General features: G+C 38.2%; 1 long non-coding RNA gene across 1 annotated transcript in view; it reads left to right on the forward strand.

Moving 5' to 3' along the window:
• The window catches only part of LOC122794766, a 151205-nt gene that overhangs the window by 36516 nt on the left and 101182 nt on the right, over positions 1-13507 (forward strand). The window lies entirely within an intron of this gene.

The raw sequence follows: 13507 nt of genomic DNA on the forward strand, positions 1-13507 counted from the left end.
CAATGGTAAAAATATATATGTAAAAACTGTACATGCAATCACTCATATAATGTCAATAAAATATCTCAATAGTATATTTATGTAAAATTAATAGAAATACATATTTATACTAGTAAAAAATGTGCATTTGTAAAAGAAATGTATGCAAATGTATTTGTTTCAAAAGTTAATTATAACTTGGCAGACCTGAGTTTTAGTAGAGGTGCTATTGAGATGTTCTCATTTAACCCGTGGGTCCTGATTGCATCTAGGGAAATCTGCCACAATAATTCCCTATACTCAAGGATAGTCTCCCATGCACCCCCCCCCCCCTCACATCCTGAATAGCAGCCTCTAAAACACAAAACTCAAACCTTGCCTCTGGGCTATCCAAAGAATGTTTATACAGAGCATTTTTGACATTACATTTCTTAACATCATACATATGCTCATAAATGCGTCTTTTCAACTTTCTTTCAGTCTTGCCCACGTAACAGGCTTCACAGGTCTTGCACACAACTAAGTATACTAGCCCACTAGTATTACAGTTACTAAAACTTTTACCATACACCCATTTATTCCTATTTTTTAAAAATACCCGGTCAGTGTTAGAAATAAAATTGCACTGTGTGCATTCTCCACATTAAAAAGTACCTTTTCTCTTGGTGGTATGTGCAGGCTTCTGTTTACCCCCATCCTCCAAGAGGTCTTTCAGATTTTTTCCCCTCTTATAACTGATCTTCAGGGGGTCCCTTGTCAATACCTTTGAGATCCGTCAATGAAGTGAACCTATTCCATTCCATTATTATTGTGTCCACTACTATTTTGGAGTCCAAATTAAAATCTAAATAAGAGCTTTGGAGTAAGCCAAGGGGTTGACTTCACTTAATATATGTTGATTTGTGTCCAGTCCTTTCCCTAACATAGGTACGACTGTCCACCAATAAGTCCTTCGGGTAACCCCTTTGAATAAATAAGCTTTCAATAAAGTCACACTCCAATGAAAAATCAACATCCAGGGAAGTCATTCTGGATGCTCAAATTAACTGACCTTTATAGGTTCATACTAGGCTCACATCCTGAATAGCAGCCTCAAAAACAAAAAACTCAAACCTTGCCTCTGGGCTATCCAAAGAATGTTTATACAGAGCATTTTTGACATTACATTTCTTAACATCCTACATATGCTCATAAATGCGTCTTTTCAACTTTCTTTCAGTCTTGCCCTCATAACAGGCTTCACAGGCCTGCACACACCAGCAAGAGAAAAGGTACCTTTATAAATGTTTTTTTTTTCTGTATAAAAGGGTGGTCACTTGTAAAATGGAGATAAGAATTTGAAAACGTGTCTTTACGAAATATTTTAGACTTAATGCCCTCCACAGTCTTAAATAAGTCATCAATGACCAAATTGATATTTTTATATGCAACAAAAATCTAATTTCTGGACACACTCCTGTATGTACTGGATGACTTACTATGGGATGGATTGATTGATCTGGACACCTACAAGTATTTACATGTAGCTCAACCCAGAATAGCTACTATTTTTGGCATACCTAAGGTGCACAAGGACCCTACCGACCCCCCTTTAAGACCTATTGTTTCGGCTGAAGGGTCAAAGACTGCACCCATAGCAAAGTTTCTTGACATAAAATTAAAGTCAATTTGGGGAACAGAAATGACTATTCTAAAAGATTCCTGGGATTTTTTAAAGGGAATTAAAACTGACCAGTGCTTTGACAATACTATTTTTGTCACGACTGATATCAAAGACTTGTTCACCGTTATTCCCCAGGACTTAGGATTAGCCTGGTTGGAAGAGGCCTTGCCAGATAAGGCTTGTCCATCTACGAACCAGTTGTCAGTCATTTTACAACTGATGGAAATGGTATTAAAAAACAATTTCATTTTTTATGGGAGGGGGGATTCTTTCATCAAATCAGGGGCGTAGCCATGGGGGCAAATTGTACCCCCACATACGCCAATATATTTTTAGCTTGGTGAGAGAAAAAATATGTTTTAAAATCTGTATATAGCAACTGTTGGTCCCACTATCAGAGATTTTTAGATGATATAGCTACTTTTTGGATTGATACCGAGGAGAAGTTACATGAATTTTTGAACTATTTGGATACTACTACCACCTTTTTGGAATTTACCAGTTCTATAAATATGGATAGACTTGATTTTTTGGATGTGAGTCTAATTAAGACTGTGGAGGGCATTAAGTCTAAAATATTTCGTAAAGACACGTTTTCAAATTCTTATCTCCATTTTACAAGTGCCCACCCTTTTATACAGAAAAAAAACATTTACAAAGGTCAGTTAATTCGAGCATCCAGAATGACTTCCCTGGATGTTGATTTTTCATTGGAGTGTGACTTTATTGAAAGCTTATTTATTCAAAGGGGTTACCCGAAGGACTTATTGGTGGACAGTCGTACCTATGTAAGTAATTTACGCCACATTAGGTACTACCCATTGTTGGGGAAAGGACTGGACACAAATCGACATGTATTAAGTGAAGTCAACTTCTCGGCTTACTCCAAAACTCTTACTTTAGATTTTAATTTGGACTCCAAAATCATAGTGGACACAATAACAAAGGAATGGAATAGGTTCATTTCATTGACGGATCTCAAAGGTATTGACAAGGGACCCCTGAACATCAGTTATAAGAGGGGAAAAAAATCTGAAAGACCTCTTGGAGGGTGGGGGCAAACAGAAGCCTGCACATACCACCAGGAGAAAAGGTACTTTTAAATGTGGAGCATGCACACAGTGCAATTTTATTTCTAACACTGACCCGGTATTTTTAAAAAGTAGGAATAAATGGGTGTATGGTAAAAGTTTTAGTAACTGTAATACTAGTGGGCTAGTATTCTTAGTTGTGTGCAAGACCTGTGAAGCCTTTTACGTGGGCAAGACTGAAAGAAAGTTGAAAAGACACATTTGTGAGCATATGTATGATGTTAAGAAATGTAATGTCAAAAATGCTCTGTATAAACATTCTTTGGATTGCCCAGAGGCAAGGTTTGAGGGTTTTTTTGTTTTAGAGGCAGCTATTCAGGATGTGAGTGGGGTGCATGGGAGACTATCCTTGAGTATAGGGAATTATTGTGGCAGATTACCCTAAATGCAAGCAGGACCCCCGGGTTAAATGAGAACATCTCAATGGCACCTCTACTAAATCTGAGGTCTGCCAAGTTATAATTAACTTTTGAAACAAATACATTTACATACATTTCTTTTACAAATGCACATTTTTTACTTGTATAAATATGTATTTTTATTAATTTTACATAAATATATTATTGAGATATTTTATTGACATTATATGAGTGATTGCATGTACAGTTTTTACATATATATTTTTATCATTGTTTTTAGAATGTAATTAGCATGTTCTGACATCAGGTGGCAGCACTTAGAATTTTAAAATGTCTTTTCAAATTGTATTCTGTTATTTTATTGGTCATTTTTTGATTGGGGAAACTATTTAATGGGGCTTTGCTATGTAATTTATTATTCTGATGACGTTCTTGTGAAGGAAAATGTATTTGGAGTGTTATCAGCGTTTTGGTGTTTTGCTTATCTACTATTTTGTGCCATTAAACCTTGAAGAAACTGTGAACCTGAGTGCTTCCTTCCAGCCTGTTTTTCTTCTGTTACAAATGTAAGTAAACTGTATGTTATGTGCTGAGATTCAAAAATGTTACCACAGTCCACCCTACTGGAAAAGAGCAAAACTCTAAAAAAATAAGTTGAATCATTTACGATGGTGTTTATCATAGCTTGGAGACAGAATGTCTGCAGATAGAAATTATTTCTGTTGTCTGGAAACAGAAATAATTACAGGTTTTCAAGGTAAAAGTTTTTAACAGTTTTACAGCTTCCAGTTCCAGACGAGCTTCTGAAAGATAAGTATTTTTAACACAGAGGTGTTATATTTTAAGTTCCTGTTAGCCTGGGAAATAAATGCAAACGTGGCAAGAATTAAGTAATCTGAGATAACCCAGCAGAAATGTTTGATAGTAATTTAAGAACTATCTCAGAGAGTGAGTCTGTGCATTTTGTATTTGCCTTTGGACCTAGAAACATCCATTCAGCACTTGCATTTGCCTGGCTCTGTAAGTAAGACTTAGATTACAGTGATTTCTCTTAGAGATAGATAGGAATACAGTAAAGAGTAGTTTAGATGTTTCCTGTATTTATGTGAGACTGTCTTGCAATGTTGTTTTAAAATATTTTCTGTGATTCTGAACTGTTGTCACTGTGTTGAGTTATTGAGTATAGTCTTGTGCTTTTATTATTTATTATTAAAATATTTAAACCCTTTAATTGTAGCTGGTTTGCTTAGAGATATTTAACCTCTTAGGGTACTTGCATATGTATTTGGTGATACTGTACAGGCCACTCTTAAGTAGCCTTATAGTCTTGGACACACTTACCATTTGGATAACTGTAACATTACACAGTAGAATTGGTCACCCTTTGGGAAGGGCTTTATAGTAGCTGATAACGGGTGGTTGGTGGCAGCTGGTACTACCTTATAGTATAGGCAGAAGGAGACATAGCTAGTGAACCTGTGCCAGCCTTCCCCAGGAGTGTTTATGTGTTTGTATAGGAATCAAATCTCAAAGTGTGTGTGTCAGCTACTTGGACAGGGACACGAAGCACTGGTTGGAAAGAGAGGGTGCTAGAGGTTTTGGCTTGACCACTCGGCTGAGATCTTAACCCTCAGCTGAGATCTTAACCATATAGCTGTGCCAGTGGAGAGTCTTACTGGGGTCTGGAGAGAGAGAGAGGGAGAAAACAGCCACAGACTAACTGTGATCTCTGTGTGCTCTTAAGGGAAATTGTACTTTACTGTGTGAGTACTTGTCATCCTCCCAATGTGCATGTCCCTCACTGGTGTTAGCGGTGAGGATTGAGGCTCCTTGATTACTGGGCCAGTGCAGAGGCATCACAATTGGTAAAGTGGGTTTCTCCATAAACCAAGGCTGCTATGTCAAGCTATGCAGAAAATCTTGCAGCCAAGTCTCACAATGCAAGAGCAGGACCACATTCGAAGTGTACTTCATACCCCTTTGATGTCATGGTTGATTTGGACATGTGTGAATGTCCTGCATATCTATGCAGAAATTTTCTTGTATACTTCTTTGCTATGTACAGTTTTAGCTATGCACAGTTCTGGTCAGCAGATCATCTTACAGAACTCACATGGGATAGCCAGTGCCATATTATATAATACTTTTGCATATATAAGTAGCACGGCTGTTTAACAATTCCTTTGTGTACTTATGCAGTCTGTGACTATTTATATCACTGTTATTTATAAATAACTCCCTTAGTCTCATTCTTAGCTAGCAAATTACTATTAAGTTTTCTTATGCAATGTTGCAACTACCTCATGTTTGCTTCCAAAATTTTTTCTATGAAATATTAATCCCAACTGTGAAAGATGTATTTATTTAACTAAGTTTGAGGTGAGACTCCCTCTGTCCCCCCAGCAGTACGTAGACAGCACTACAAAAGCACTATATTACTGCAGCACTACAACATTACTAGTTTGCATGCTGAAGTAGTAAAAACATGCTTTGCTGAGCCTTTCAGGCCTCCTAGACATCCTCATTACTTACCTGATCCACATACACACATACAAATACACACAAATATTTCAGGCATGGGCGATAATGCCCTTCTAACCCGCCAATTTTTCATTACAGTCATCCTCATAATACTTGTCCATGTTGTTCTTAAAAATATCTGAACTTGATTTAATATAATCTGAGAGTGTATTAAAAGTGTCAGCTACTCTGTCTGAGAGCCAGTAAGTACATCTGTCATTCCTCCATAATCTCCAACGCATTTTATCTGACGATTCTCTACTACTCTTTGATAACCTCAGTCAGTCCCACAAATAGTATGTGAAACACTGTACATTTTCAGATATCATAGTCTTTCATAATAACTTAAACTTTCACATGCCTGGATGCCCTTGGTATATTTACACTCCACTCTTTCCAATTTACTCATGCTAATATATTACTGTTCTATACTCTAGTTTAAGTCTAATTTAACTTATAAACAATGATTTCATCATTTCTGATTTTCTAGAGTTTGAAATCTTTTTATACAGCCTATAGTGTTATAGCTATCATTATGATATGATTACACAAATCAAAACTGGATCTACTCTTATTCATAAAAGTCCTTAAATGAATCCAGTTTCAAAACATGGCAGCCATATTCAATATTCACAATTTACTCTATATCTCCCAAGTCGCATATGTTTGTTTTTTATATATTTATCAGGATGTTATTCTCCTGTGTCCAACTGGTCAGTTTAGTCAAGTTCTTTTGCAGACATGCTCTGTCTGTAAACTATGTAATCAGCTTTCCTATCTTCAGGTGAACTGCATGCAGGCTATAGAACATCTCAGATGAAAAAGATAGGTCAGAAGGGTATTACCTAAAAAAGAATTGGCCCAGGAGAGAGGTCTGTGAGACACCCTGACTGTAAACTAGAATTCCAACTGTCTGATACTTGCCATGTCCTGTTTGTAAGACATGCAACTATATGTTTTAAAAGATTACATTAGTATCTAGCTGTTTTCATTTATTGATCAATGTTTTGTATATGACCCTATCCAAGGCTGAATATAGGTCTATATAAATTACATCACAGCACACTTTTTAATTTATAGTGGTTATTATATTATTATAGAACATCATATTACAGACAGTTATAGATTTATTTTCAACATATGCAAGTTGATATGCGGTTTCAAGTCCTAGCCTTTCCAGCTGTGAATAATTTATCCAAAATAAACTTCTCTATTATTTTTGCAGCACAAAAGTAGACCTATGGGTCCATATGGTTGTACATTTGCCCTATGCCCATTTCTCTTAAAGGTGGGTTTAACGAGTACATGTTTTCAGTCTTGAGGAATTTCTCTGTAATTAAATGGTATACTGAATGATACAGGGACTGCTGCTCTAAGTTCGCACTGAAGTGTTCTCACGTCATTATTACCGATCCGGTCCCCTCCCTATGCTTTGCTTGGGTCCTGTTTGTATAGGATTGTTTTAACATAATCTAATTTCATTTCAATATTTATTAATCAATTTATTTATTTATTTGACATTTGTTAACTGGGTTAGTCTACCTGAGCCAGAAGCCCATTTTCTGTGGAGACCCAAGGAGAAAAGATCCAAAGACAAAATTACATATATAATCTCAACAGTAAAAAAAAAAATAATAATAATTTGAGTTTTACATAGTAATAATAATGACATGACAAATAGGAAAAAAATACAGAAATATGAAAAGACTGAATGCAAAAAAAAATACTTTTACAAAAAAAATTACAATATGAGAAGATGGTATCATAGACAGTGTACTGTATATATTTACAAATGAGTCAAGGGCAGCAAAGGTAATAGGTGGCGGGAGTAGAAGACAACCTATGAGTTACAGTAAATAAACAATAGAATGTAATATGAAAATACAATAAATATATACTAGAAATTACACTGTTAATAGATGTTGTAGATAGTGAGGTGTGTCATTACTGAAGTATAGCAAAACTACTTATAAAGGGAGGTAGAGGGGGAAAAGAAATTATAAAGGTGTTTACGTGGGTGAGGTGATTAGTGAAGAGATGTGAAGTAAAGTAGGAAGGGGTGGGAGGGTTAGGTAGGTTCCTGGCAGGGGCAGATCCATGAGCTTAAGAGGTAGAGTTTTAATTGCTTTTTGAAATGAGTAGTGTTTGAGATATTTCTGATGTAGTAAGGAAGTTTGCTCCAGGCTAAAGACACATTATGGTTATAGAGAAGTTTACTTATATTTCTGTTTGGTTTGTGTATGTCAAGGAGTTGTTGGTCAGAGCTTCTGAGTGGTCTGGTGGTGGTGTAAGAGGAGATGAGGGAAAGAGAGGGAGGGGCAGGGAATAGGTTTATAGAGGATGGCATGGGTGACTTGCAGTTGTGCTATGAGAAGTTGGTGGGGGAATTCAGGCCATTACAATTGTTTCAGTGAAATGCAATGGTGAGATTTGTAAGGTTGGTTTATTGCAAATCTGGCAATTTCACCGTATGTTTGTTCAAGTTGTGAGATTAATGAGGATTGTAGGTTTGTGAGGATGGGTGCAGCATAAAGAAGGCCAGGTAGTAGGAATGCTTTAGCTAGGGATAGTTTAGACTCAGAAGTAAGATATTTTTTTTTACAATACAATAATCCTAGTTTTTGGTGTGTCTTTTTAATACATTGTTAAATATGCTGGTCAAATTTAAGCTGATCATCCATAATGGTGCCGAGGAGTTTTGCGTTTGGGTCTGCTTTTATGGCAGTATTATCTAGTGAGTGGATAGAGAAGGAGGATTTTAGGTATGAGAGTGAGTTAGGTAGTAAGAGTAAGAGTTTAGTTTTCTTAGGGTTTAGAATAAGCTGGTTTTCATTTAGCCATTTTTTAATGGAGTAGAAATGGTTTTGTGTAAGGGGAAGGAGATCTGACATGTTATTGGAGGATGTTATGAGGGTTGAGTCATCTGCATATTGGATATGGGTAGAGTGGGTGCTAGCAGAGTTAAAATTGTTGGTAAAGATATTAAATAGAAGGGAGCCAAGGATGGAACCCTGGGGAACCCCTGTTTTAACAGGTAAGAAGGGGGAGCTAGAGGTGAACCAATGGACAGATTGTAGCTTATTGGAGAGGTAGTTGGAGAACCACTGCATGATGTAAGGAGAGAGGTTAAGTTCAGTTAGGTTTGTTAGTAGTTTGGAATGAGACACTATGTTGAATGCTTTGGATAGGTCAAGGAAGAGACAGGATACAAGTTGTTTTTTTTTCTCTGGCAATATCTGAAGTTACCTGGATTTTACCGGACAAATTATTTCCTCCTTTCTAGAGCCAAGCTGTTTTTTTTAAAGATTTTTTAAATATATCAACAACCCGTAGTGCTTGAGTATAAAATTTAGAATCAACACATAGTTTATCAATTAGTATGTCTTTACTTGTACCACATCTTACATATCTGCAAGATGTTTTTCTTTTATGCCCAATATCATTATATAAATTTTCTTCAAATTTTTCATAAATTTTCTTTGAATTTTTCCTGATCTTGTCTCACAATATCCCAGAGACTGATAAAGAAAAATAGCACTGGTAGTAAGCTTTGCAGCAAAAAGGGGTTGTTTTCATGATGCTGGAATTTGCAGTATAGAGACATGTTACCAACGACAAGTACAAATCAGCACTTTCCTGTAGTAGTTAACACTGACTGCCCATGCATTACATTGGGACAGACACCCCACCATTCATTCTCCCAAATACATACACATGCTCACATTCAAACATATACACTCACACAATGACACATGGCATACTTCTTACCTGTTCCTAAACTGCAAGAATGTCCCCAATGCCTTTTTTAATTTATTTTTTTGTCCCTGCCACCATAAGTCATGGATCTGTACTGTCTGTCAATAATGCAGGCCATTAGAGTTTCCTTCCTCTTAGGGTTCATAAAGTGCAAAGTGACACTAGATGTGTTTCTCTATTTACTATTTAAGTGAATCGAAGTAATACATTAAATATTCTCCCGAGTGTCATCTAATGTTCGCTTTGTTCTGAAGCCTCCGTACACACAGACATAGACCAATCCCTTTTATGCCCCTGATTTTACAGGATGTTTCTGCTGTTACTTCTTATAGGTACCCTGTCCCTCATAACTCTTCAACTATTGCAGTCATTGAATAATGCCAGATAGTAGAGTTTTCTTGTTACTATACTTCTTTATGTAAAAAAAAAAAAAAAAAACAAATAGCTGCATCAACTGTAAGTGTAGGGGGTTAATGTTATTGCTTTTTGTGTCAAGGGTGCAGAATTTAAAATCTTTCTATCCTGATACTACATTTGTTTATTTTTCAACACATAAGGTTAAATTCATCAAACGTCCTAGCACAAGCTGTATGGCTCATGCCAGAAAGCCCCTTCTGCCACGACATGCTCATTTGTGATTCAGAAACATGCTAGCCTCAATGAGGTAAGACCTCATTATTAACTAATTTGAATGTTTCTTGAATCACAGTTACTACTGTTACTACTGTGATGTGCAGATCATAACTCACCTGCTCGTTATGGTAGTAATCTTCTGCTCATGTAGACAGTAGAATTTCTCCACCACTCACTCTGTCATACACACACAAGTATACACACACACACACACACACACACACACACACACACACACACACACACACACACGCACACACGCACACACGCGCGCACACACACACACACACACACACACACACACACACACATACCACAGTCAATGTACCTGTCACTACCCTATCTACCTCCCGTGGTTCCCCTCACTCCTGTAATACTCTAGTGCTATTATTGTATGTATGTATTAGACTCTGATGGCCTAGTATATCTCCCTACCCTCCAGTCACCATTACAATGTCTGCACTAGTACAGCACTTTAGAGAATAATCCTTGGTATGTAGTGTATCCCTCCATCCTTCAATAGACTTTATGATGTCAGTGCCAGTGTCCAGTCATTCTCCCCTGATCTTACTGCAGTTGGTAACTTTATGGCAGTTTAGAGTTTATCATGTAGTGGTTTCACTTGATCCCTGTTGTGCTGTTCACTTTGAGGAGTTTTTCCTTGTGTCTAATGCATCCCTCCACCCCTGATACCCATAGTAATGTTGGTGTGCTACAGTACTGTAGAGCTTGTATTGCACCACCCCCGATCCCCATAGTAACATCTGTGCCAGTAAAGCACTGTAACATATATATCCTCACTTCCTGATCCCTGTAGTAACTTTGGCCTTGGTACAGCACTGTAGAGTGCATAACTGCCTGCCCCCAATCCCTCTAGTAAAGTTTATGCTGGTATGACATTGTACAGTGTTTGTACCCCCACCACCATTTCCCGTAGTAATAATGTTAACAGTATGGCACTGTAGGGTATGCCCCTATCCTCGTAATAATGTTGTTGGTGGTATTTTACTGTACAGTGTGACACCCATCACCCCCATGATCCCTGTAATAATGTTGGTGCCGGTATGACACTTTAAACATTAATCTCTGGTGTCTATTGGTTCCCCCACCCCACCCTGATCCCTGCTTTGATATCAGTGCCATTATGGCACTTTTAAAGTAAGCCATGGTATCTAGTGGTTCCTCACACCACAGTCATGGTCAGTGGTTGAATATAGCCTTTTGTCTGTGTTCGCTACCACAATATGGTGGGGATGGCCATGCTGATCTACATGATCTAGCACTTTCTTGAATAACTCTGCCAAGTAAATGCCTTCCTGGAGACAATTCTGAGAGCACATGGCTAATTAGCATATGCCTCCCTACGGAATGCCTTGTTAGCATTCAGTACTCCAGCAGGACCTGCCCTTTGCAGTTCTTAGGACTGTACATCACCATGTAAGGGTGCTTGCTGAACAGCAAATAAGGTACAGTGGTTCCTTAATGAATTCAGCTCTTAGACTATATTTCACCATACTCCTGGTGTCTAGTGGTGGTGCAGAGAACTAATATCCTCTGTGTTAGGTGCAAGAGTACAAGCTTTGAGTCTTTTAATGCCTTTAGGGCATATTATGTATAGTATCCCTGGTGTCTAATGCCCCCCCCCCCCCACCATGCTGCAATTTTTTTTTCTTAAGTGCCTTTAAGGCATGCTGCAAAGAGGTATCCTTGGATGTCCTTATATTCACTGCTGCAATATTCTTATCATATGGGATTCCTTGCCATGGAAGCCCAATGTTCGGTCAGTCTACCAAAGACTCCTGTTGCTATAATGGTATGCCGAAAGTCACCAAAACATTCCTTGTGTAGCCTAAAGCATAAAGGTGATGTTCAGGCCTACCATAGACAGAACTTCTTTGCTGCCAATCCAAACGTATCTTTTCACAATTGGTCTGTTTACCTGCATCCATTTTCTGCCAGTTGAACCTATTTTCATTCTCTAGTGACCACCTGCGCCTGTTTGCTGACTTCTTTGCAGTTGCAAATAAGTGTTCCATTGTTTTTTTGTTTTATTTTTTCTTGTCTTGTTTTGTGATTCTTGGGGTTAATGTCATCCAGTAAGTGCCAGTGTGGGAGACAGATTCCCCATGAAGACCACCACAATGTGTCTTTTTTGTCTAGGAGCTTCTCATGACCATACGTCTTGTTCAATTTATCAGGTATTCATCCCAAAAACCCTTCATAGTAGACTTTCTTCCCTTTCCTTGTATCTTGAGAACCAGAGTCAGCTGTTAGGGAAGAAGAAGATGAAAAAGGTACATCCGGAATCTTCTGCTGACCAACCTCTGCCAGCTATTTCTCCAGAGGTCGTTACAAGCCTGGAGGCTCAACCGGCTGTGTTGTCAGATTTCTCTGCCTCAACTGTGTTGGAGGCCGGTGAGGGTCTGTCTGGCAGCATGTCTGAAGACGCTTTGCAGGCGTCCATTTTGGGCATTCAGGGGAAATCATGGTTGATTTTGTTCCACGGGGCCAAGGGAAGTTCCTCCATTTTTAGTTGGGGAAGAAGTTTCTACTACAGTTCTCGACAGTTGTCCTGGGTCTGAGCCTTCTCATTTTTTTACAGGGGACATTCCCTTGTAGAAGAAACAAAAAAACTTAAACATGTTTCTTCTGCTCCTAGGGATCTACAAAGTGAGTGGCAGGCCTTTACTTAGGGGCTATTTACTGCTTTAATGTCCTTAAAGCCTCCTCAAGGAGTTTCAGTTCCTAGAGGACAAGATTCTTCTGAGGATGAGTCAGATTCTCATGATGAATCTCTGACTTATTCTACTCAAATTCCTTATCCTTTGAACTATGGGTCAGAGGAGGAGGAATCTATTTGTCCTGATGTTCCTTTTCAGGAAATTCCCTTTGGGGGGACACTCTAGGATGATGGATTTTTTTAAGTGGGATTATGTTCAGGTCTCTGACATCGATAGGAGGTACTATGAGTTGCTGCAGTTGGAATCTCCTAAACCTGAGGCTGTTCCTCCTGCTTTGGTTGCATTGCTGGATGCTTTTTCCAATGCCTCACATGCACCTGATTCTCTGCCCCCTGTTCACAAGAAGCCTGGCAGGTTTTATAGGGTGCCTCAGGACTGTTATTTTTAATATAAATGTCCAGCTGCTAACACCTCTGTAGTGTCTGCAGCCTCAGATAAGCCATCTCAATTGCTTCCTTTGCCCAAGTTATTGCCTTCTGACAAAGACAGCAGAGTTATGAAAAGGCTGCGTAAGAAGATTTATGCTTCTGCTACCTTAGCTTTTAGGGGTATTAATTATCAGACCCATATGTTTAGGTACATGTTGGCTCTTCTTTCTCAGGCCTGTCAACTTATTTCTGATTTTCCTGACTCTGAGGTAAAACTTCTGTTCTTTCTTTTCTAGGGACTTCCTTTCACGTCGTTTGTCATTCTATTAAATGTAATTATGATGTGGCAGATGCCTCTTCTGGGGCTACTTTTTCTAGTTCAGTGATGAGGAGGTAT

Source organism: Protopterus annectens, chromosome 2.part1 (genome assembly GCF_019279795.1).
Source record: "Protopterus annectens isolate FY-2018-M chromosome 2.part1, PAN1.0, whole genome shotgun sequence".
Classification (NCBI taxonomy): Eukaryota; Metazoa; Chordata; order Ceratodontiformes; family Protopteridae; genus Protopterus; species Protopterus annectens.